The sequence below is a fragment of the Poecilia reticulata genome, chromosome 4 (genome assembly GCF_904066995.2).
Source record: "Poecilia reticulata chromosome 4, P_reticulata-male-v2, whole genome shotgun sequence".
Classification (NCBI taxonomy): domain Eukaryota; kingdom Metazoa; phylum Chordata; class Actinopteri; order Cyprinodontiformes; family Poeciliidae; genus Poecilia; species Poecilia reticulata.
The window spans coordinates 29,444,454-29,469,140 of record NC_088833.1 but is presented as its reverse complement, the minus strand read 5'-3'; the positions used below and the strand labels follow the sequence as shown (position 1 = coordinate 29,469,140).

Here is a 24,687-nt window from a genome sequence, read left to right as displayed (position 1 = left end):
ACTTATCTTTGGTGGCAGAATGAAAGGCTAGCTAACTGTTTGCCACCAACTATAAAATTTTCATTGTAGCGTCTGACTGCTGCTAAATTAAAAGGCTAATTCACACTTTTAAAAGTCTATACTTCTATTAATCACCTGTAATTCAGAATCACATTTTGCAAAAAAAAAAAAAAATCTAATCAAAATAAAGACTATGTAGTTGGTGTTATCATGTACTTCTGGTGTGTGCTTTCAAGCTTGACAACCTGAGAGTCTTATCTTAAAATGGAAAGTGAGTATTTCTTTAGCTGCCTTATACTACTTCAATGCTTTGGATGAAGCATGTGAACAATGTTGGGCTAGCGATGTTGGGCTAACAACATTGGGATAGCTAAAAACACAACAACATTGGCATAGAAGAAGCCTCTACAACTTTCACATTGCTTATTTCGTAGGATTTTCTGTAATATTTGGGCAGAATAAAGAAATGGCGATGGAATGAAAAGCTAGCTAGCTGTTAGCTGACACAGAAGTTGCATCATAGCTTCTGAATGGTGCTAAGCTAAAGAGCGAATTCACAGCTTTTGAAGTCTTGACTGCACTTTCTCATCTTTTCTTATTTTTTTTCATTTTACTATTTTTAAAATGTAAAACCATACAAAATATCTGCCTGTCAGTCTCTGCCAGCCGGTGCAGAACCTCTGTTATTGTATATCTTAAGGGTAACAAGGCAATTTGGCTTTCCAAAGTGATCCATAATTGAGTGGTTTTGTCTTTTTCTTCACCGACTTCTCTTTCACCGCACACTGCTTTGCCATAATGGAGTAACGGGATTATTCAGGGGAGCATACAAATGTGATTGTCTCACAGCAGATGGTGCGGACTGCTTCACCTTTGACAGAAGTTAATTAAGCCCGCCATATTGTGCCTATCCAATGGGAGAAACGTAGATGAATATTGAGCTGTGGAGGCCTATGTGTCTCTCTCACAGCTCGGTGCAGGGACAGAGGACACTGTTGATGCAGAACTGATTCAGATCTAGCTTTATTTATCCTCAGCTCAGAGTTCCTAACATGAATGCACTGCATCACACCGGCTGCCAAATTCTGAAACTGCCTCTGTTGTGTGATGTCTGCCGAGTCACTTAGAGTGGAGCTTTATCACCACCAGCAAATTACCCACCATGACCTTACAGAAAAGTCAGTTTTCATACTTAAAGCTATTTTTAGCAACAGTTACAAATTAAACTGTCAGGAAATGTTCAGCCTTTTTCACCAAAACTCAACCCCTCAAAACACCAAATTCCTTCTGCAAAGGCCATGTGTTTACCTCAGAACATCAAAGACCCGTGAGATAGAATTTAAAAGAATAAAAAAAAAAAAAGGACTACAAAACCAGGAAACTGCGGATTATTAAACCGAGTGAAGCCAGAATAACAAAATAGTGTTCAAAGTACCCAACATGGAGGGGAGAACCTGCTGAGTGCAATATAAAAGTAGGGGTTAAGCTTATTGTAAACTCCCTCCACTACGTTCCAAAGGTAGAGGTTACATATGATTAGAGGAACGCTGCTGTGGCTGTCACTGCAAGCTACTTCCGTTCCAGTTGAGCATTGCTAATTTTTTAAAGCCTCCACCACATGTGTGGCACTACTGAGCAGCTCCTTTTTTCTCTCTTTTGATCTGGGTTTTGGAGGGTGTTGTGAGAGGGGATGGAGGGGAATTGGCTGCAATTTTATGGTAAAATGCCCACTTGAGCTTTATCGTCTAATGCTTAATCATGCTGGGCATTTTTTTAATTGGATCAAGAAATAAGTTGGGGAAAATTAAAGATTTCATAAAGTAGAAATGTGTTTTCCCTTTCTTTCCTTTCTCCATGTAGTAATTTCACAGTGCTGGCCATATTTATTTTCTACTCCAGAAAAAGATGTTAAAAATAAAACGGAGAAAATTGAAGACTTTTATTTGATAACATGTTAAATGTTTTAACAAGCTCACCAGTGGCACAATTGGTTGTAATCCTAGCAACCGCTTTAAAATAAATGTAGCTTAAGTATTCATTTAGTCTAAACTTTTTTTTTTTTTTTTTCAAGTTTATTAGTTTCCTGAACTGTTTAAGTTTCCCTGGGGTCTTGTTACCACCACTAACAGTGAGCATGATGGTGAGATAGGTAAAAAAAAAATATCCAAAGTTTACTGTAAGGGGCAAGGCATCAGATGTATGCCAACAAAACACAATGATCCTGATCAAATCTTTCACAGCTGAAGTCCAGTAATCTGTTTTGATTATATGTAATTGTGATCCATTTGGTCTGTATTAAAGGTGTCATGGTGCGTTCACACCAAACGCGTTTTGAGCATCAGGCGTATCTGGTTTACAGTCAAAGTGGAGGCACATTGAGGGCCAGCTACGGTGTGATTCATCTGTCTAGCGCGGCATGATTTGAACCGTTTTGAGCGTTTGACACACCAAGATCGTCCAACGCGTCCCACAAATAGGCCGGCAACGGAAAACCATGACTAGAGAGATTCTGACTCGCCCTGGACTTGCCTCTACATAGACTTTGAATGTAAACCAGACGGCCTGACACGTGGAACGCTAGGCGAGAACAATCAAAGTGAATACAGGTCGAACTTAAAGCGTCGAACGTGCGTAACGCGTTTGGTGTGAACATGGCATCAGTGGACACTAAAGAACTGACTAAACTCTCCAAGGTGATTTTTGCCATTTTCTTTCATTAACTGGACCACAGATTAACATCTTAAGGTCAAAAAGTCTATAAATTTATGTAATCTTGAGTTTTTTGGTGGGAGGGGGTTATGGATGATTGTGTATATGTGTGTCTGTTTGGTCGATTTTTATTCTTTTTTTGTTGCTTGTTTTTAATTGGACCATGAGTCTGAAAGTTCTGAGTTTATATCAATAGCAACCATATCACTATTTATATACCAGGTGGTTGTTTGGGTGTGATGATTGACCATTGCAAACATAAACGTTGATTTGCTAAACTGCACTGGGACTTTAACAAACATTTTTGGTGTGAAACAAAAGATGAGTATCTTGAAAATAACCTCTTCCCTACAATTAAATAGACTAACAGACAACCTGAGAACATTTCAGAGTGCAGGGCATCATGGCTTCAACAATGGGTTGAAGGATTCTTTGTTTCTAGTTGTTTCCATCACTTTGAAAGGCATATCTTTCTTTTTTTTTTTTAATGACCACTGTCATTTAAGAAAAAGTAAATGGTGGGAGTCAATTATACTGGTTAAAGGATGAAATTATTGAATTAAGTCACAGAAGACCACACTACAGGTGCAATACAGTATATTTTGTACATATTTTGTTTCCCAGAACAGGAATATTTAGTTTTCTACTTCACTCAACCCAGAGCAGGAATTGGAACAAGCTTAAGATATCTAGAGAAACTATTCATTACCTTAGATAAATATTTAGCATTAAGCTTTTAATATCGGAGCAAGACCTATAGAAACTCCTCTTTTAAAAACAAAAACTAGAACAAATTTAGAAAGTATAGAATCAAACGAGGAGAACTAACATTTAGTTTTATCAGAACAAGAATCCAGAGAAACCCAGGCTAGTTTATAAATTATGGACTGCTTATTATTAAACACAGAGAACCAATATGTAGTTTCATACTTTTACTTTTCTTTTCTGTTAGATTATACAGAGAAACTGGAATTAGTTTATAAATTGTGGAGTACTTTTGGGTTTTCATTTGCCTTTCTTTTGTTGTTTTGTTTGCTTTTCCTCCAGCTCATGTAAAGCACTTTGAATCGCCTTGTTGCTGAAAATGTGCTCTATAAATAAGATTACCTTACCTTCATATAGTGCATATTTTCCATTTGTAAAGTGGGTAAATGTATTTAATCTCACAGTAAAACATCAGAAGAAACAGGACTTTGCAACAACAGCACCACTGATTGTGATCAGCCGGGACCTCTCTGGGTGTATACCTCTGGTCAGGGAAGCACTCATTAAAAACAAGGATGACGCTTTGGGGTGGAGGGTCACATTACAAGACTGGGGATTATGCAGCTCTATCACTTTTAAATTGACAACACAAGTTATCCAGATCTATAATTATACTTCCCTGATATGCTGTTACATTGGCTAATGATGGGGGGGAAAACTTGAAGGTTTCTTGGGTTAGTTTTAATGAGTCCCTTTCCTTTAAAGACCACAAAATGCCACCAATTTAAGTCCTGCCAATGCTCTCCATTTCAAGTTGAGAAACACCCGTGGAGAGGAAAAGAAATCATCTAGTTGGCCGGACGTGTCAGCAGTTAAGGAACCAGCGTGAGCTTGCTCATTCTCCATAGCAGGGATCAGATTAGAATTCATGAAATAAAAGTTTTCTGGGATGAGATGATCACAGGGTCACTCTTATTTTTAATTAAAGTAAGAATAGTTCTCCCTGCAGGAGAGCTCTGAGATTAAAAAGAAAAAAGAATACCAATGATCTAATGATCCAAAGGGTTTTTTACCACTCCTAGGATTACCGTAAAATCTTTTGAGTTTCTAGAATAAACATGGCGAACTACCACTAAACTTGAAAAACACCAAATAAGGACAAGTAGAGAATTTATAACGAATTTTATAAATTCCAGAAGCACTTTGCTTAACAGTGAAAAACTATTGTCTTGGCAAAACTTTGTTTTTTACTGCCTTTTGTAATAATTCAAATGCATCATCATTTACTCTTACTGACTCAAGATTGTGTAATCAGACCATATGGGGTGTCATGGAGCAGCCAGTGGCCTTTACAATGATTTCCTAAGCTCTGTCCTATATGACAACAAATCTAAGAAAAGGGTTAGGATGTGTAAAATGCATAAAAATAGTTTCATTATCTGAATAATAGGACACAATGAATAAACTAAATAAATTTATTGGATAACTGCCATTTGAAAGGGGGTGGTTAGAGCAAAGAGCAACAAGAGTGGAGCTCCAGATCAACACACGTCTTCTTAATGTTTGCTCTGGGATAATAGTAAAGTCAAGTTTTACCTATGTAAAGATGCGTTACGATATAGTGGTAAAATAAAGAGAAGTTAAAAAAAATAATTAATATTGTTAACAGGTTTTTAGTCTTGATTTAGTGAAACTGTTTTAGCAGTTTGCTGCTTTTCTGTGTTTGTTTCTGATTAATACAGGTGATTATTTACATGAGCGAGTATTTGTGCAACATTTTTATTGGTGCTAATGTGGATTTGTGGCAAATCTGAGCAAACACCAGAACAGGTTCTGACAGAGGAGGGGTTCTGCTTCTGGTGCCTGATATGACAGATGCTGCTTGGTTCATGTCTACTCATACCACCTTTTATTTTATTTGTTTTCCAAACTTGGCACTGCAACTTTCTGCATATTTTCGGGAAGGACGGGGTGAACGAGCAGCAAGCAAACAGAACTTAGTTTTGGTGGTTGCTAATGGAGGGGAAGCCCCCGTACCCCCCCTAGAAAAATGAAACCCTCAACACAGCGTGTGCAAAGCAGATTTTCCCCCCCCTCACATCATAGTTTTCCATAAATGGTACTTCAAAAGAGGTTCCAAAGTGAGTAAAAAGGTTTTGAAATACCTTTTCCAAACTTAAAAATTTCAGGTTTTTCATTATAAGTTTTTTAATTTTGCCCCATAATGAAAGAAATTTGGTGGTTGAATACCCTTAAGAGGATGGCCACATTAGCAAAGAATTAAATTAGCTAATTAATTTTTTAAAAAATCAGCAATTTACATGGCTAGATATAAGATGTAGATTCCAAACATATGGAAAAATCAGACTTTTTCACAGGCCCCTTTGTTTAAAATCTGGGCCTATTTGAACAGAGAGAGGCTTGTAACACTGAGTAACCTTATCATCACCGATAACAGAAGTCTGAAGGAACCTAATACAACTTGGTTCACTTCAACACGTATTGTGTAAAAGTTAGCTTAATTTGATGCTGAATGAAGATGGAAACTCAGGTTGAACTCGTACAGAAACCCCTGACTTATGACAAACGAGTTAACCTGATAATCCTCTAATCTGTTTTTAGTGAAAGGAGGAGCATCATAATGGACATCTTATCCTGCAAACTGCTCTTTTTAAACTGACTGAGAGCTGACTTTAGCTACTCGCTTCACTATGTACCACTTCCAGGTGAAGACCTGGGCCTGAAAGCGTGAGACAAAGACGGCTGGTAGACAGCTGTCATTGATAAATCTACGCATCAGAAATGGAAACGCCGTCAAAAATGTTCAAAGTTAAATCTTTAAGTTTTTTTTTTTAAAGGTCCACCACAACAAAGTCGTTGCGTTGACCTGTTTTGCTTTGCTGCAGTCTGGTTTTTACATCTTATTGACATTTTTGAAGATGTCTCCTTCCAACTGAAAGAGTTCCTGAAGTGTTTCTTTTGCCAAAAGCACCACAGAACTGAAGGATCATGTCCATCTGAGTGCTCTTTATGACAACCAAATATCTGGACTTACCTCCTTTGCAGCATGTGTGAAAAAAGAGCAATCAGTTTAACCATGGTACATTCCAACAAACTCTAAATTTAGTAAATACTCACCCAGGAGAAAATCCTGTGACATCCAACTTCTGGTCTCTGTTTGAAGGCGTGAGTTCAAATCCCACATTAGATGGCAATTGATGTAGTAGTGGGAACACTAATAAAAGCGACACAAGTCTTTGTGGCACCAGCATTTTGCTTAGTTTTTCTTGGATTAAATTGACTCTGATATACTTAGAATTATGTCAGTTCTTTCAGTTGTTAAAAATGTTTTCCTGGTGTGGGGAATGAACCCACGACCCGGGTGGAAACTGCACAGAGCACACAAAAATTTAGATGAAAATGGTAATTAAATATCCCCCCATTGTCATCATCCCACAGGTTGTCAGTCCAAACTTTTTGATGTTATACATATATGCTATAATTCCTGTAAATAAATGGCAAATTTTTATAATTTGCAGCCACTCTTGTCTGATTTCTCCATTTGCAGAGATCTTTAGTAAAACAGTCGAGGCAGTCAATGATGGGATCTATCTTTGGGATCCAGAGGTTACCAGACAATTGGCTCGGATCGGATATTACCTGATCGTGGGCCAGATTTTTTTAAACATTATTTTTAATATTGCACCTCTCATGCTTTAAAACAGTGCCTCAGACATGAATGCAACATGTACACACACACCTACCATTTGCAAAATATAACAAGAAATCAGCATTCAACATGCCAGTGGGTTGGATTATAGCGTTTAGCTGCAAACTTAATGTTTCGAGGATTGTCTGAGAAATGACTGAGATTTTATCAAGGAGCCTGTGGACGTCTCCAGAAACCTGATGCTAATTTCCATCTCTGTTTGCAAATAAGCTGCAAAATTGCTCTTTAAGAAAACATCTTTGCAGAGCGAATAATCACATTAGAGCGCCGCGTTTGTGTCCCTGAATCGTCTTTGAACTAATTTGTGGCGTACAGGCTCGCAGCTGCAATGTTTCTAAATCTGTAAAACCAATTAGGCCCGTCAACATGGCTGCTAGGGGTTATTCCTCGCAACTATAATTGCATCTAAGCAAGCGTTCATGATGAAGACATAGTCCAGAGGCGTCATTCTGTTCAGAGGGAGAGAGGGAGAGAAAAAAGAAGCTCTGCATGGTTATGTTTTTAAGTCGCAACGCTCCTTTTCTCCCACATTCAAACACTGTAGGCTAGACGATAACAAACAATGCAAAGCTACTTGTTGTTTTTTAAAGCTCACAACCCCCCCAACCTCTATTTTCTCCCCTCTCCTCTGTCTCTGCAGAAATGACAGGAGAAGTGCACATTTGTAGCTCGCAGGTACTAGTTGGGGTACAGATTGAAGCTATGATATATGACATGTGTTGCAAGCAGTCTCTGTGTATCTCCCAAGGACCTGTCACAGCTCCAGCACAGGCAGTTAAAGGCTCTGTTATACACAGTTTAATCCTCCATTTAGGTCACAATCCACCAGCAGACAGAAAAATCTGCCTTTTCCCTCCGTTTTGTTTAGAACCCTGATAGTTTGGTTATTAGAATGAGCTTGAAATGCTCCTGAAAGCAACCTGCTGTTAATATTTTAGTGTTTTAATGGCATAAAAAAAAGCTTAAACAGAGATCAGATAATTTTTACGAGGACCCCTCCACCCCCCAAGAAGTCTCTATTTCTAAACCTACGTGACACATTGTTTCTATTAATTCAGCTCAGTTATTTATAAGCTGTGTGTAAATAAGTAAATTGTTCTCTGTTACGTTTAATGGGTTGGATATATATATTTTTTTTTAACCCCCTTCCAGGCTTTAGCCCCAAATCATGGGCTGATTGGCGCTGCATTATTCACTCAAGGTTGTGTCATTGCTAGAAGCCAGAGCCAGCACACGCCTTGTCCACTGCGCTTTATTTCAAGGGTTAGCCGTGCATCCGTACATGCTAAATTAGGCTTTAAAGACCCCATGAACCTCATGTGGATTTTTTTGGTTTATCAAAGTAAAAAAAAAAAAAAAAAAAAAACATGAATATGAATCAAAGAAAAGCTTTGCAAAAAAATAACCTAAATAAATAAAATAGAATAGTAAGTGAGGAGCTGGTGCTGTTTATCTGCTCTGTGTATGTGTTAAGGAATTAAATCAGGTCAGATCTCATTGAGCATCTTTTTTTTTTTTTTTTGAAACCCTTTCTACATGAATTGCAACAGTAGTCAAAGAGCACAAAGCTGCTCTTTGATAAAATGTGTTTTTCTGTTAGTTTTACCCCCAGGAAGTTTCTGGTGCTTTGCCCAATTATAGTTTCAAGTCTGAGCAGAGGTAGGAATGGTGGAAAACCAGACTTTTCTGTAAGCGGAACATAAGACTGGAACCTCGTCTGCTGTAGCACGAGACGATGACGGACGGCAAAAAACGCAGTCTGAAGGTGTCTCTACGCTTAGAGGACATAACCTGTATATATGACATTCCACCAGGCTGTATCCCTCCGTTTTCCCTGTCGTGACCTATGGATTTGGGGCGGTGGGGGAGGGGGAGGTCTGTGCCTTTCTGATCGTAGCATCCGTCTGAGGGGAATCTGCTAGGAGTTACAGTACAGGGGGAAGCGCGTCTTTCTCCGGAGCCCGCGGCCTGCTGGTGCTGAGTAAGCCCTGTGCAGCAAAAGATTGCTTCTGAATTAATACACACTGACAGTAAATGTCAACAGAATTTAAATTACACTCCCCGCCCTCTCTCATAAGCATGTGAACATCTTTAACTTATATTGGGTGCCATGAACACAGCCACCATAGCCTTTGGGGGAGAAATCTCTCTCTCTTTCTCTCTCTCTCCTTTTTTTTATTTTTTATATGCACTTGACTCCACGTTTAGAACCACCAGCTCAGTGTTTGCCGTTGCATGTCTGAAACCAGCATCGAATTCGGCGGGCATGCACGCGGCTAATTAGTTGGATTTAAGCGCAATGATCATCAGCGTTGTCGACAGAACTGCTGCGATCTCAAACCGGTGCCCTCCCCTCCGCTGGTCAATGGAGCGTTTCACTGTTCATTAGAGGCAGACGGTGTGATGGAGCGGGGCTGGCTGCCTGCGTTAGTGTTAAATCCCATAGCAGTAGCACAACAACATCTATATTAGGATTAGCTCATCCGCACCTCAGAACAGTGGAGCAGCAGAAGCCTGTTTTAGCGTTGGGAATTCGTTGCACTTGTTAGTACTGTAATTCTGGAAGTCAGTTTAAAAAGTGAGTGGTATTCGACCCATTATTTGCTTTCAGACAAAGAATTGAAAAGCTGTTCAAGAGGGGAAAAAGGTCATACATTGTATGAATTATGGTTCTCAAACCGCTTGCAACAACTACCGCCTCACTGGTCCGTCATGGATGAGGATGAGTCAAGCAATGTTCACATGGCAGGCCTTAGTCTTCAATTCCAATTTTTATTTTTTGTGAAATCTGATTGATTTATTTTTTGCCAGGTCGTTCACATTTCTAAATATATGCAACTTGTATGTGATCTCCAGTGTGAACTATAAACGACCTGAAAGAGTTCCACATGCACAGTAGAGGGCGCAATAATGTCACACGTAGCGAGCATGCTCAGTGTTTTCCCGGAAGTAAACATGAATGCTAATGGTTTAGTATACCTTGGGATTTTAAAGCCATTGTCCAACTGGAGTCAACACATTTAGAACTTAATCCTCATCATCATCCATCATGGTTGTGGTTTCTGGACACAAAATTGTGACGTTTGTCAAGTATCAATGACGATCATGTCGGATGAATGTAACTTGGCTGTTCAGGTCAGATTTGAAAAGATCAGATGCAGATTGGCTTTAGGACCATATAACCAACTTTACTGGGTTGCATCTATAAAAATACAATGTTTTTTGTTTAGATTGTCATAAAAAGATCAGGTACAGGTCACAGAAGGGCAAAATAAATTGGATTTGGGTCACTTAAGGCTTCAGTCTGAATGTGGCTAAAAGTGAAGTTCTTGATTTAACGCTTTTTGTACGATGTGGTCATTAGGTTGATATAGTAATTGAAGAAATCCTATACAAGCAGCTGAAAAAACAGTGCCGTTTGTTTGCCGTGTTACGCTAGCCTTCCTTTGCAATTCCATTTGATTCTCATTTCTCTGTCTGAATTTTCTCCCATTAAGTTTGATTTTTCAGACTGAATTTCAACTGGGCCAATCAGTGAACAGAGTTGTGAACAATGATGTCGACTTTCTGCTCCGTTTTAGAAATGCAATCTGACTAATTTCAGCAATGGCAGCGGAGGAAGTGAACGAAGCTGTTCAGTCTATGTTGTCCAACCTTCCAAATATTGAGCAATTAAAGTCAGAGCAAAAGCAATGTTGAAGACATTTTATTGCTGGCAAAAATGTTATTTACCTTCTCTCTTCCCAGTGTGGGATGGCTGGTTACAGCGCATTCAATTTAGGGTAAACTTTAACTTTGAGTTGAGCTCTGAAGCTATGTATGGCTTAGCTTCCTTCATGGTTGAGCTGGTGCATTACATATGTCACGACCAAGGGTTAGCGATGGAATAAAATCAGATTTAGTCATTTAAAACTTTGACAGAGTCCACAACTCCAGCAAGCAATTGTTTCTCAATAGCCAGACCCTCTATTCGAAGCAAAGTGACTTTTTATCAGGCTAGACCTTCACAAAGTCAGAATGATCGAGGCAAAAGTGCCTCAAAAGTCAGAAATTGGACCAAACTCCTTCAAATCTCAATCCAATATGGCTGCCTCAAATGTAAGATTAGTGACAGCTGTAGTGTAATATCTTGTCTGATGGCCAGAAGGCTCCATTTTGGTTTCATCAAACCCACTAACTTTCTTTCACGTGACCATGGAGTCTTGAGTTCAGCCTTAATCTTCCTCATTGCAGATCTTCTGCACAGCTTTGACAAGGCAACAGTTGTCTGTAGAGTCTCTCCGTCTCAGCTGCTCAATTTTGTATTTCTTTCAGTGCAGCCATGGAAACCTGGTATACTTCCATTTCTTTATGGATTCAACTTTAGGGTCGTAGATTTTTTTGTATCCATCCCCTGACTTTGGCTTTTTAATAACCTTTGCTCTGATTTGTTGAAGTGTTTATTTGTCCTCATGCTGTAATGGAAGCAGAAATACTGATGATTTTTGTACATATTTTATGTTTAAAAAAACCTAATTTTGTTGATCATGAATGATTTGTGAAAGCAATAAAAAAGGCTAACAAATCCAAGGGGTCCAATACTATTTGTAGTCTGTGTATATACATGCAGTGGTATGCAGCGCAACATTTCCTCATTGCCATTAATGTGAGTGCATCAGTGTTGGCTGCATTGGAGTGAAAAACGTGAAACTGTCTGGACAGGCAGTGGCTACCTTTTAGTGACCCTAGGGAGTGGACTTGTTTCAAAAAGAACACAGCTGACAGTCCTGCAGTATCAATGAGCTGACCTCTCTGCAGCCTGTGCCAGCAGGTATTTTTTCCAATTGTGTGTGTGTGTTTGTGTTTTTTTGTTTTTTTTTTTCCTTTCTTCACCTTGCCATGATTTATTCCTGGTGTGTTAGAAGCCGCTGAGGGGCTGAGCTGTGGATTTCAGCGGCCATGCTTCTGTTACTTAGATATTTTTTCTGGTCTGTGCATGCTGACAACTGAGCTTATTCAATTAAAGTTTTATATGAGTATTTAGTTGGGAGCACAGATGCAATTCATAGTGTTGTTTTCTTTTCAGGTTTTTTCCTGAATCGATACCGATTCCGATCACCCATGAGGGCCGATCACCGATACGATCACATAATTATTATTTTTTTATCAAAAGCACTACCGGTTACATTATGTGGATAAAAGAACCATGAATTCACCTTAATTTAGACAAAATTTGTTTTTAATAACTTTTTCCAAGAAAAAAACAGGCATTGTGCAAATTGTACTGCTATCTGTAATACTATCTTCAACAGGCTGAAAACATACAAAGGCTCTGAAGAGGCTAAATAATGCAAAGAGCCAAAATAAAACCTCTCAACATTGCCAAAAAATTCAAGTATAAAACTTTACATTTACTTTTACATTCTAAGGCAAATACAGGATCCATTACAATAAACAATCCAAAGTTACTGAATGAAAACTTCCTGATAGCATGGCGGTTAGCTGATTACTGCTAGTTCTGAGTGGCTGTTTCTGACTGAGCGGAGTAATTATGCAGAACGGGGAGGAGATCGATTATTTTTTTTTAGAGATTATCTGTCTCATGTTAGGACAAAGAAAATTTTAATACGTATGTAAAATGTATTTTTTAAGTTAGATGCTGCAGCTTTAAACAGAGGTTCAGTGTGAGAGTCACTACCAGGTGGAGCAGAAGCGGCGCTCCATCTGTGAAATATTACTACCTGTAGCGCGTAGCAGCGGTTCAACAGCGAGAGCAGAATCGGCGTCTTACATCGCAGCTCGAAGACTTCAATAATTTTGCGGGTTAATTGTTTAGCTTTCTGACCGTCATGCTAATCTGGGTGAGTGTTTGTAGCTGTGCGCTGCTTTACCTGCTATCTGATCCTCTATATGTCTTTTTTACTGCAGTGAGCCTTGATGTAGCCAAACTCCTCAAGTATTGCATTGTTTTTATGCCATATTAGATTCGTCGTGTTGATGCATTTTGACGTGCTTCAGTTTTCCGCCGCAACACGCAAACTTCCCCATTCACTCAGTGCGTTATTGTTCCACATCGCTTAGAATTTGTTGCTGCGCATGAAGGAAAGAGGAGACCAGCTGCACAGGCAGGCTGCAAAATGAGATGCAGGTGATCAGTTTGTGTGATTGGCAACAAAAGACCGTGATAGGCGATCACCGATCATACACTTTTTCACGGAAATCAGCCGATTACCCAGGTGAAAAAAAAGTATACTTTATTGTACTAAATTTTAACATACTTTAGTATACTTTAGTATTTTAACATACTTTATCGATGTACTTAAACTGTACTATTTTGGAACAACTAATTTTGTGCTTAGTATACTTAAGTAGTATTTAAATAGTATTAAATTACAACTAATTGTATATTTCAGTATACTATACGTACTTTTTTGGAACAACTTCAAGTGTACTTAGTGTACTTTAAGTATACTTTTTAAAATTATATTTCAGAGCCTTATTATTTTGATAAAATTATTATATTTTGAATGTAATAATTCTCTCAGAATTATATTAAAAATATATTTAAATATTTAATATACTTCAAATATATTTTAAATATACTATTAATAGTAATGTATTTAAATTACACTTACACTTTCTTTTTGATTTAATGCTAATGATAATAAACTACAATTTCAATTACTTGTGAAAGTCTTTATTCCTACGTGCCTATTTTGTAAATGACATGCATAACTACACTACAGTACTTACATTGTTTTAGGCTAAAATTACATGGGAAGATTAATTACACAAGATGTTCAAGGTAATTCAAATATTGTTTTATTACAGACATTGTAAAACAGTCTAATTTTAATGAAAACATTATAAACTTAACACAAATGATAAGTTTTCAGGTCAAAAGTGAACACATGAACATGAAAATTTAAGTGTGACAATAAAACATGAAAGTGAGGATCAACGACAGAACATTCCCGTTCACTGCACCTTACAGAAACCTACAAAAAAGAACAATAGAGCAATTAAACAGAGAAAGTATTTGTATTTAAAGAGAACAGAAAAATGGCAAATAAAAAAATAATACTTACAATTTTAAGACGTTGTGGACTCGCCATGTATGTGACATCATAAGAACTGATGATGATTGGGACCGGATGCCTGGGGTGGAAAAACATTTCTGGGTGTCTTTGTCTGTTTATGTTAGAAGTCGGAAAAAAATAGTCAGGAATGTCATAGTCAGTTGATGTTGGCATTAACTATGAAGCTGTTTTAAGTGTGGACTTAAGGAGACAAACTACCTTAAAATCTTTCCATCCATGATCTGAACACACTGATCCCTGCAGTGTAGTGAGGGGGGCTGGTGGTGCCCATCTCCAGCAGCCATCAGATGAGAGGCAGGGTTCACCCTGGACAGGTCACCAGTCCATCACAGGGCCCTGAAAGTCAACAACAAATAAAATGTATGTAAGAGAAATGTTTAACAAGGAGAAAAATTCTTTCCAGTTACCTTTAAATCAAATATTGTTTATTAAGCACTTGGTGTTGGTAACACAGCAGTTTTTGTTGTTGAAAATGTAGCTAGCTCCTCATTGAAAAAACAAACTTACATCATGAAGACGATGTGAAGGTTCATCCTCAGAGATGGTTGGTGATCTGGTGGAGCCAGAGCCTCTTCTGAGACAGAAAGTCTTTAGGTTTTCTAACACCTGATTTCTCTGGCTTCCTCTTTCATCTTCATTTGCTTAATTAGATTGCAAACATATGTTGAAGATAAAATCATTGATGAACGAGTTAGAACAACAACCACCTCATAATATCAAAGTCTCTCTGTCTTCTGGAGCTTAATTAAAACCAGGTTAGTTTATGAATTAAAGTGTAAGTCGCAACAAACAACCTCCATGCAGTTAGAACATGAAGCTGAATTATTCCTATTGTAATAATCATACAAGTCACAATAAAATTGATAAAATAATTATTTATGAAACTAACGTAAGTTATATATTTTTACTGCACTGTTTATAATTAAATGAAGATAATTAATAAGCAAACTTACCACCAGCTAGCAACACTTAGCAGCCTTCGTCCCCCCGGGCTCCTTTTGTGACACATTTCATTTCCATCAGTTGTTGTCCCGTTGTGTTGTCGTCTAACTCTGATTAGGATGTCACCAGCTTGAATTTACCAAAATTAGTAACTATTGTCAAGACCTTCTCTACTTTTAAGACAATATTATGCGGGTAAAAATGGCGAATTTGAACAGCGTCTGTTATCTTCCCTGCATTGTTTTTTCTTCTCTTTGTGGCGTTTTTTAAACAAATGAAAGTGTGCAATACCACCACGATCTGGTCTGCAGTATGAACTGGAGCTAATGCCGTTGATTATAAGGTTTTACATCACACATATGAAATTGATTGGATACTTTCTTAAAAATTACATCATGATTATAATTTTTTTATTGTATGCAATTTTAATAAATAGTAAGATTATTAAGGCACTTAAAAATTCATACATATTCATTCATATTTTGTTCACTTAAAGTATTCTTTGTATTTTGGTACAATTATGTTTAAGTGTGATTAAAGTTCTAATTTCAAAATTGGTACAAGTGTATTTTAATATACTTCAGATATACTTATAGGTAGTGCACTTATTATTTAGTATGCTTAAAGTGTACTTTCACAAATTTAAGTATGTTTGAAGTATACTAAAGTATACTTTTGTTTCACCTGGGTATGATCGGTGGCCGATCGATTGGCACACGTCTAGTTAAAATGACACGTGAATAAGTTTGTTCACGTAATAAGTCGTTAATAAACATGCAGCGCCATCATATTCCTACCACTTCCTGTCTTCGTCTATTCCGCCCAGTTCTAAATGACTCATGTGATGTGAAAAGAGTCTTTCCATTGCAGTTTTGTGAAATACATTAGTTTCAATATGGTCGAAAAGTCTCCTTATCCCAGCAAAACGTCTTATCAAAAAACCTTTTTTTTTTTTTTTTTTCAAAATTGTCTTGTTTCCATCAAGTGGATTTTTGCTTTGCGTTTCGTAATTCCAATTTGCTAGATTTTAAAGTCAATGTAAACATAGCTGCTTTGTGTTGGTCTACCACATAAAATCCCAGGGAAATTCATTGAAGTTTGTAGTTATGTGATGAAAACATTATCAATTATTTTAGCAGAGAGGTGTATCTAATTCCATGACATAGACGGCTACCAACAAAAAATAAAAAGAATTGAAAATGTAAATGTCTCCGATTCACTAGAGTCACTTATTTTACAGGTACATCACCGGTCCATTGATCTGTCCGCCATGCTCAGCTGCAGGTTTCACGTTCTTTTGGAGTGTAAATTGCAAATGTTACTGTATGTAAGTGCTCTGTCATATCAGAGGTTGGGTTGCGGGGGAGAATATTACGCGTCAACAGCATGAAATCACCTTTATCTGAATAGGCCCTAATGAGCTAATTGACCTTTTCCCATCGCAGGCTCTTTGACTACTGTCTTAAGCTGAGAGAAAAATCTGGATGCGTGTGTGCGTGTGTTGCTCATTTTAAGGCGCACGTGTGCAGAACTTTGTTTCTTTACTTAGCTTTTTACGGATTTGAGTTTAATGAGCAGACTTTCTCCCATCTGGGCTTTCAGGTTTCTTTTATCTCTAACCTACCATATTAGATGGAAGCTTACCTACCCACTAACAACTCTCCTTTCTTTGTGTGCTGAGAAGACAGAGGGCAAATGTCTCCTTTCATTTATTTCCCAAGCAACAACAACTGTAGTGCGGGAGGGCGTAACATTTATTTAGGTATTTATAAATCGTAGTTGGAATATATACATGTCAGATGGAATTCTGTTCCAGTCGTTGTGCCATGTGTTCCAGCTGCATCACAGACTGTTTAACAAGGAGGCCGTATTATAACCAATAAGCATCAAAATTTTCTCCCAGAGTCTCCCGTCGCGGTCGTCTCAGGAAACGCATTTGTGACACCCTTTGGTTTGAATTCCAAACTGTATTTGTTTAATGCTCTTTAAAGCTTGTCTCTGTTCGTATTCGCGTCTGTCTTTGAATTCTCTTCCCTGCAGAAGCGCAAAGAAATGTCAAGACAGATTCTGACTCCACCTCCGGCCCTACCGCCCCCCCCCACCTCTAAAACCACTTAGCCATGCCGAAGTGCACTCTGTCCATAACGGCACATAAAGCTCGTTGTTTTGCTCCATTTGGAGAAGCCACAGTGTCCAAAGGATTGAGTGTAACGCGCATATCTCCTTGTATATGTAATTTTCTGTGCAAATATGTGTTTTGTTTACGAGGGAGGGGGTTTGGGGGGAGTGAGGTTCATCGGCAAACCAAGCATGAAGTGGAAAAAATACGATTCTGATGGAGCATGAGTGGTCAGTTAGAGATGTGTGCTTTCTTCTCCGTCTTGACTATCCTGAGGTCATTTCTTTTTATTCCGTTAGCTCCACTTCCTGCTCTGTCCGGCACTCAGACCCCATTTCATCTCTCTAATTACGGTGCTCAAGAGCACACACAGAACTTATAGAATTTGGTGCAAACTGAAGAATTGTGCAAAAAATCTCTGACATCAGTCATGTGTATGCTCCCAGTTGTGTCCTTTATCTGATGTTGGTCGTCCGAAAGACTGGAGGGGCGATGGGGGAGAGCCATACTGAGCAGAGTGCTCCACATGGAGCGCCAGGGGCCACAGCTTTGTCCGGGCGCCCGTCCCCTGACACAAACTGGAAAATGTATACAATATGTAGAAGACGACTGCAGTTCAGCGTTCACAATACTGTCTTAAAAACAGATTAGCTTGACTGGATATCGGCTTACTCAGTTCAGTAAAAAAGAAAAGAGAAATTGTTGTTGTCTTGTTTGGCTGTGGTCAAGCTGTTGACCCCCTTCACTTTCTTTTTGCCAGCCTACAGCCAGAAACCTTGCTTTTATTTTGATGAAGGTTTTAAACTTAATACTCAGATTTATCCTGTTAGTTTTTTTTTTTTGTGTTTTTTTTTTCCAGCTACAGTTTGTGTCACAATTGACAATAGCTGCGTTTCCATTACAAGTGTCTCCAAATCTCTGTCTATATTCTGCTAAACTAGAAAAAAAAATCACAATTTTTATGTCCAGGGCTGGGTACTCTACCAACCCCTGCTCTCTCTACCTTGGCCTCCATCAGTCTTTATTTATTTGCCTGTGACCTCAAAAAGTTGAATGTAATTGTTTTTTTGTATATATCATTTAAGTGTGACAAAAAAAGGAAAAACGAAAGAATTCAGTAAGGAGGCAAATCATTTCTCCCAGCGCTGTGCACTGACTTAATTAGCATGATGACTTGCACACGTTTTACTGGTTTATTGGCTTCGAACGCTGCTTTCTTTTATTAGCACCTTACATATTCTCTGCATTTCTTTTTAATTTACCTGCCTGCCACCTTGCTGCATCTCCGGTTGTTTGTTAAATGTGCTCTATTAGTGATATTTATAAGATAAACATGGCCAATTCTGGCAGGCAGAGGCACAAATGGGAACCTTGTTTGAACAAGATGTTACATATTTCATTAATTTTGATGTTTCAACGCATTAAAAGCTGTAATTATAGAAAAAACATTTAGACTTGAAGCTGCAGTGTTCCCTTTAGGCCACATGATACAACCACTTTATTCACAGTAATTAAACTTACTCAGCTCTTAAGCAGACACACACATCACATATAGCCTGTGGTGTTTTTGCTTAGAGGTTTATCCAGAGGGAAGAGCAAGGCAGCCAGCTTTTCACACAGCTGTGTTAATACCGCACTCGATGCTCCACTGAGAGCGACAAAATCAACCTGGTTGTGATGTTGTTTGTTGCTCAGACTGCAGCTTAAGGTTCCGCGGGATGAAAAAAAAAATGTTAGAGGATTCTGCAGCCAAATTAGCACCAGCAAACAGAACAATGGGATGTGAAGCGTGTTCACATCCCTTCGTTTCACCGAAGAGTCCCATGCATTTTTTTTCCCTCCCCTCTGCTCCGCGAGGGCCTTATGGCTCAGACAAGAGAAGCAAAGAGTGCAAACAAGCTGTGACAATCGTGTCCTCCTTTTTATTCAGGAGCTTTCAGCACGGCCACGACGGTGGGCCAGGTTAACGTCTCCATGCAGCATGTCAGCAGAACCTTCCCCCCATCTCCTCCACGAGACGAAGAGCGCGAGTGTGACAGCTCGCTCGAACCCGTTTGCTTGGGAATCTTCAACAGAAGAAGCAAACATCAGCTTTTGTTTTCAGTAATTATGACACCGAAGTGGTAGGTAGCAGTAAAGTTTTGATCAGAAGTGAGACGGGACCAAAAAAGGGAGGAAGCTGCCATTGAATATAACGGCACAATTATTTTCATATTCTCTCCAGTTGTCCATGGTGGGATAATTTGATCATGTCTCTCTTTATGTAAGCCCTGATAAATTCATATCGTGCATCGGTTGGACGGAAGGCATTCCCCATCTTCACAGCAAACTTGTGAATCTTGGTGTGGCGAACCCCGTTAATCTGCCTGTTTACACTTTGTTGAGTGGTATCACACTATCCAGGGCACACAGGGAGAAAAATGGTCTCTGCAGACTTTCTGTTGCTCTCTTGTGCTACTTTACTGCCCGCATGACGGAATATGCAAACCGTGCCTTTCCGCTCTGACTCATTCGACTGTGTTTTGGGGACGAACGGTTTGGCAAAAAGCCATGCAGCGTCATCCACGGCTTGCCGCACTAATACTTCCATTTAAGTGTTTGATTGACTCCGAGGCACAGTGCTCCCAAGCGTCACCACATGGAACAAACCGAGTCCATTTGCTCTGACTGCTGCGCCTTTCGCTTGACCGCCGCGTCGCTGAAACAAAGGGACATTTAGGCCACATATGGAAACGAGCCGTCGCCACAAAGAGTCGTGTTCGTCAGCTTTGCTGGATGTGAAACTGAATCCAATTTGTCCGCGGATGTTCCACATGTTGGATAGCCCACGAGTCAAGCTGTGCCGGCACGGCTTTCTTTTTTTTCTTCTTTTTTTTTTTTTACACACCTGTACTAGGAGTGGTCTGGCACCATTATGCTAAAACGGACTGATTTGTGAAATGAGATGGGAGTTTTGGAAAGGGTGATTTCTGATTAATGGTTTTCTGCACATGTGAAAGAGCGTTCTCAGTTCCCCAGTTTATTCAGTCATTTTTCCTCATTTTTTAATACACTTCAACTTCAGTATTTTTCCATGTACTCAACTGCATTTTAACTCTTTACTTTATTTTTGGAATTGTATATTATTCTCTCTTTAATTGTAATAAAAATCTTGGTGAGATTAATTAATTTCAGTTAATTTGCAGGGGGAAACACTCATCAGAGATGTTTTTGAAATAGGGGTTTGTGGAGATGCTGTGAGATGTTAGAATCTTACATGAGGTTTACTCAATGTTAAAAAGTTATTCCTTCATAAAAAAACATACATTCTTCTTTCATTCAACTGTGCAAAACTCCCGGCTAGACGTAGCCCCATCTTTGAGATGCAGCTTCTTCTTGGAGCTTCAGTTTCCAAGCTTCTGAGCTTCCATCTCACAGAGCGGCCCTCCCCCCGCGACTTTCCCACTCAGTTCCTTCAGACTAGGCAGAAGCAATTGGCAAACACTTGGTGGACCTGTGCATCTGCTGATCTCATTATGAGCTACTTGTCAGGGAAATGCTGGTAAAAACATTCATAAAGGGTTCATCGAGGAACCATATTGTGAAGCCATGTTGCTTCAGGAAGAGCAGGAGATTTTAAAGTGATTGAGGCCAAATTTCTATGTGCTAATCTACACAGTAACATTTATTTTATGTCATATTTGGTATATACGTAGTTCACATAGTTACTATTCTGTAATTATGCTATAGAATGGCACTATGTTCCTGGAAAATGCATAATACTGCTCCTTAATGATTCGGCCCATGAAGACAAAAATACCACCATAACAAAATAATATGACTATAAGGCTCAAGAGGTTGCTACTTAGTAACAACTGCACCCCACACTGCCCTAATCTGATTGGCCAATCAGAGGAAAGAAGTGAGTTTTTTTTTTTTTGTTTTGCTTGTTTTTAGCAGAGTCATTAGTTGGATCAAACCCCGCCTCCCAGTTCATCAACACGTATGTTGATGAACAGTAACATGTATGTAAGAAAAATGCAGGCACGAATGAGACATACAGGAATGTTGAGGAAAATGATCTCGACTCTTAACAGTGAGGGAGACTGTTTTGTGAATGTTTCTGTGGCATGTGTGGCACGCACATGTTTCAATAGCACTGCCACTATATGGTCAACCAAAGAGCAAAACGTAGAAGAAGTTGTTTGTGGCCTGTCCCAACATCTCCTGACACTGACATGGTGCTGTCAACTTTTTATTCTTCATAACTTTTTCTGATTAAATACATGAGATGTACCTGATTATTTAAGTGCAGGTTATTTGTGTAGCACATTTGAGCAACAAGGCAGTTTAAAGTGCTTGGTATCATAAAAACATAAAACATCAACAACTGAAACATTTTTTTTTTCCAAGTGCCGTCATTACACATCTGACTGTTGGTTAGTGTTTCATTTAAAGGCACTCAGCATTTTGGATGTTTTTACAATTTTCTAGAAGTTTGCTCCATATTTGTGGTGCATATAAGCTGAATGCTGCTTCTCCTTGTTTGGTTCTGATGATGCAGAGCAGAACCAGAACCAGAAGAACTGCGAGGTCTGGAAGGTTGATACAACAACAGCAGATCTTTAATGTATTGTGGTGCTGAACCGTTCAGTGATTTATAAAATAACATTATTTTAAAATCTATTCTCTGAGCTACAGGTAGCCACTGGAAGAACTTTAGAACTGGAGTAATGTGTTCTATCTTAGTGGTTTTAGTGAGAATTATTTAACTGAATATTTCAAACAAATATAAAAAGAGATGGTTAATGGACATTTATGGTTATCTACAATGAAAACACTTCTGGTATGTGTTCTGTAACAACCTTCCCATGTGAAACACAATGTTAAGCTTATCCAGCCAGTTTAGAGACTAAATATTGTAGTTAATTATATGAAATCTAATTAACGCTAACCCCCTTTTTTTTTTTTTTTTTACTTGCTCTTGGCTCACTGTTGGCTCTTTACAAGCAGTGGTTGTTAGAACGTGTTGAGATACTAACTCCTCCACAGAGAAACATCCAACAAGTTTTATCTGCGATGTGCGGTGTGTCCCTTGAACATATTCGGCCCTAAGCACTTCTCCCTGCGAGAGCTGTAAATAGAAGAATACACGCTGAACTACCGTCTCTAACATCCACTATGACTAGGTTGCTTAACAGTTTAGAGGACGCTTTGAAAGTGAGATTCCTCGTCTTTTAACTCATTGTCACGTTATTTTTCAGGTCAGTAGATTGTGTCTCTAATCTGTTTAGCTGTACTTCAATTGGGCTGCGTAGACATCTCCTCATTTTCAGGCTGGGATTCCCTTTTTTTCCCACTCCCCCCTGGTCTGAATACCCTTTCACATAGCTTAATATGCCATTTTGGTCTCCCAGGGACAATAATTGAGTTTAGGCGAAGTTTAAATAGCTTAAAGGACAGGGAATACAGATGGGCATCTCTGTGATTAACAAACTCCAGCCCAAGGTCTCTGTGTCAGGCGCTGGATTAGGACATTACGAAGAGAATGACGGAGCTTTTTGGCACTTTATTCCCTCTCAATAACATTCTTTCACATATTAAGTTAATTCCACCCCTAGGTAGGGACTTTATCATGCAGAAGACCTTAATCCACTGTTGTTGAGTCCATCTCGCCTGAGCTTTGATGAAGCCCCCCCTGCTTTTCTGAGGGTGCAGTGGGCTTTGGTAAGACAAAGCACCCGTGACAGAGACAATAAGATGCAGCTTGAACCACAACAAAAAGAGGCTTCATCCACTGGAGTGGAGCGAGAAGGTGTTGTTGAAGGAAAAACTGGGAGAAAAACCCCAAAAACATCAAAGGTTGAAGGAAAAAGAAGACAAATTCACTCAGGATTGCCAGCACTTATGATGAAGAAAACGTATCGCTTTTAAGGCTCTCTTTAGGTGTAGCAGGGACGGTCCCCACTGATCTCTTGTCTAGCACTTTATCTGAGGGCCACCTTTGACCTTCTGCTGAAAAGCCCCGGTTGATATGATGAGCATAAGCTTTGGGCGTTCTTTCAGGTCTCATATTGGTATTATCTTAAATTGAAAAGGTGTGTTTGTGGTGGCGGCGGGCCAATTTATCCCGTAGCTTTGGTTGCTCTGCATGAGAAAAAAGATTAGCGGTTCAGTTTAACGTCATCCCACCAATTCAGCAAAATGGCCACCAAGAGAAATTATAAAGTCAGATTATGACACTTCAAGACACAAATAACAAGTTTACCATCATTTTTAGGTACTTGCTGTACATTCAACAACAATAAAGCTTCAGGTTAATTGTTCTGTCGTAAAAAGAATCACATTATTTGCTTTTTTTTTTTTTTCACAGTTTTGACGCTAGAACAAAAAGCGGCGCAGGGCATATGAGCAGTCTATTGACCACTCCATTGAAAACATCTCAGTTTCACCCTGAATAGAATAATTAATTCAGTCACCTGTCTGAACTTAAGCTGTCCATTTGATTGTCAGCAGCGCTGAAAGTCTTGAAGGTTTTTGATCCTCCTAGCGCTAACAGATGGTTGTGGCGGCTTGCCCAGGGCTGGGAATCGCTCCTTAAGAGCAGACAGAGGGTTGGAGGGCGGGGGTGGGGAGGGGGGTGAAAATCCCCTGTTGCCGTCCCTAAGAAGACCATAAGCTTGAGCAGAGAAAAAGAAAGAGCCTGCTACTGGTGCTAATTACCCAGAAACCACACAGAAAGTGCCCACTGTCACTAACTGAAGAGGTTCACATCCCTTCTTACACAGATAAAAGGCGTAGTACGAAAACATTTCGCGGAGGACAAAGAAGGGAAGATTACCATAATCTTTTGGTTTGTATCCCCTGTAAGCTGTCCGTGTGTCCTTTTCCCTCACTTTTTCCCCTCCTCTTCCTCCCCCCTTCCTCCCTCACTCTCTCCTGATTCCTCCCTAGAATCTGGTTTGTAGCAGCAGAAATGGTGAGAATTGGGCTTTTGCAGCATAAAGCCTGACAGTTGTGTTCTTCCCGCCTTCCTGTGATCATCCCTGTCATTGGCGGGCCGCTGTTGGGGTAATCAGACAAAAGGCAGGCGAAACGAGGTGTCACTGCGCTGACAGACCCCCTCTTCATGTTATGTCATTGTTAATCCTCATCCTTCAGCGTGCTCCCACTGCCGCTTTCAACTGCGCCGTCTCCGTGAAGGAGATTGGGGATAAATATGATGCCTTCATATTTTTCTACGTATCAAAAGCCACTGTCATGCGGCTGTTTTCTCCCTAAGTGGTGCAAGGATCGTACGTGCGCATAACTTGGAGCAAGAACTTTTTTGTGTGTGTTTAAAATAAGGACATCACAGTGGCTCAGTCGCTTTGGCTCCCCCTGAATGTCCCAGTCATAAGGAAGCCCGGACCAAAGCCAGGAAG

General features: G+C 39.3%; 2 long non-coding RNA genes across 2 annotated transcripts in view; one reads left to right on the top strand and one right to left on the bottom strand.

The window, feature by feature from the left end:
* LOC103463974 (uncharacterized) overlaps positions 1–24,687 on the top strand; it is a 69,859-nt gene that overhangs the window by 15,348 nt on the left and 29,824 nt on the right. The gene's annotated exons all lie outside the window — the stretch shown is intronic.
* Positions 13,821–14,910, bottom strand: LOC145551319 (uncharacterized). The gene is made up of 3 exons (XR_014087130.1): positions 14,731–14,910; positions 14,212–14,559; positions 13,821–14,121 (listed from the first exon to the last, which is right to left on the bottom strand). It is a non-coding gene; the product is annotated as an uncharacterized LOC145551319 (long non-coding RNA).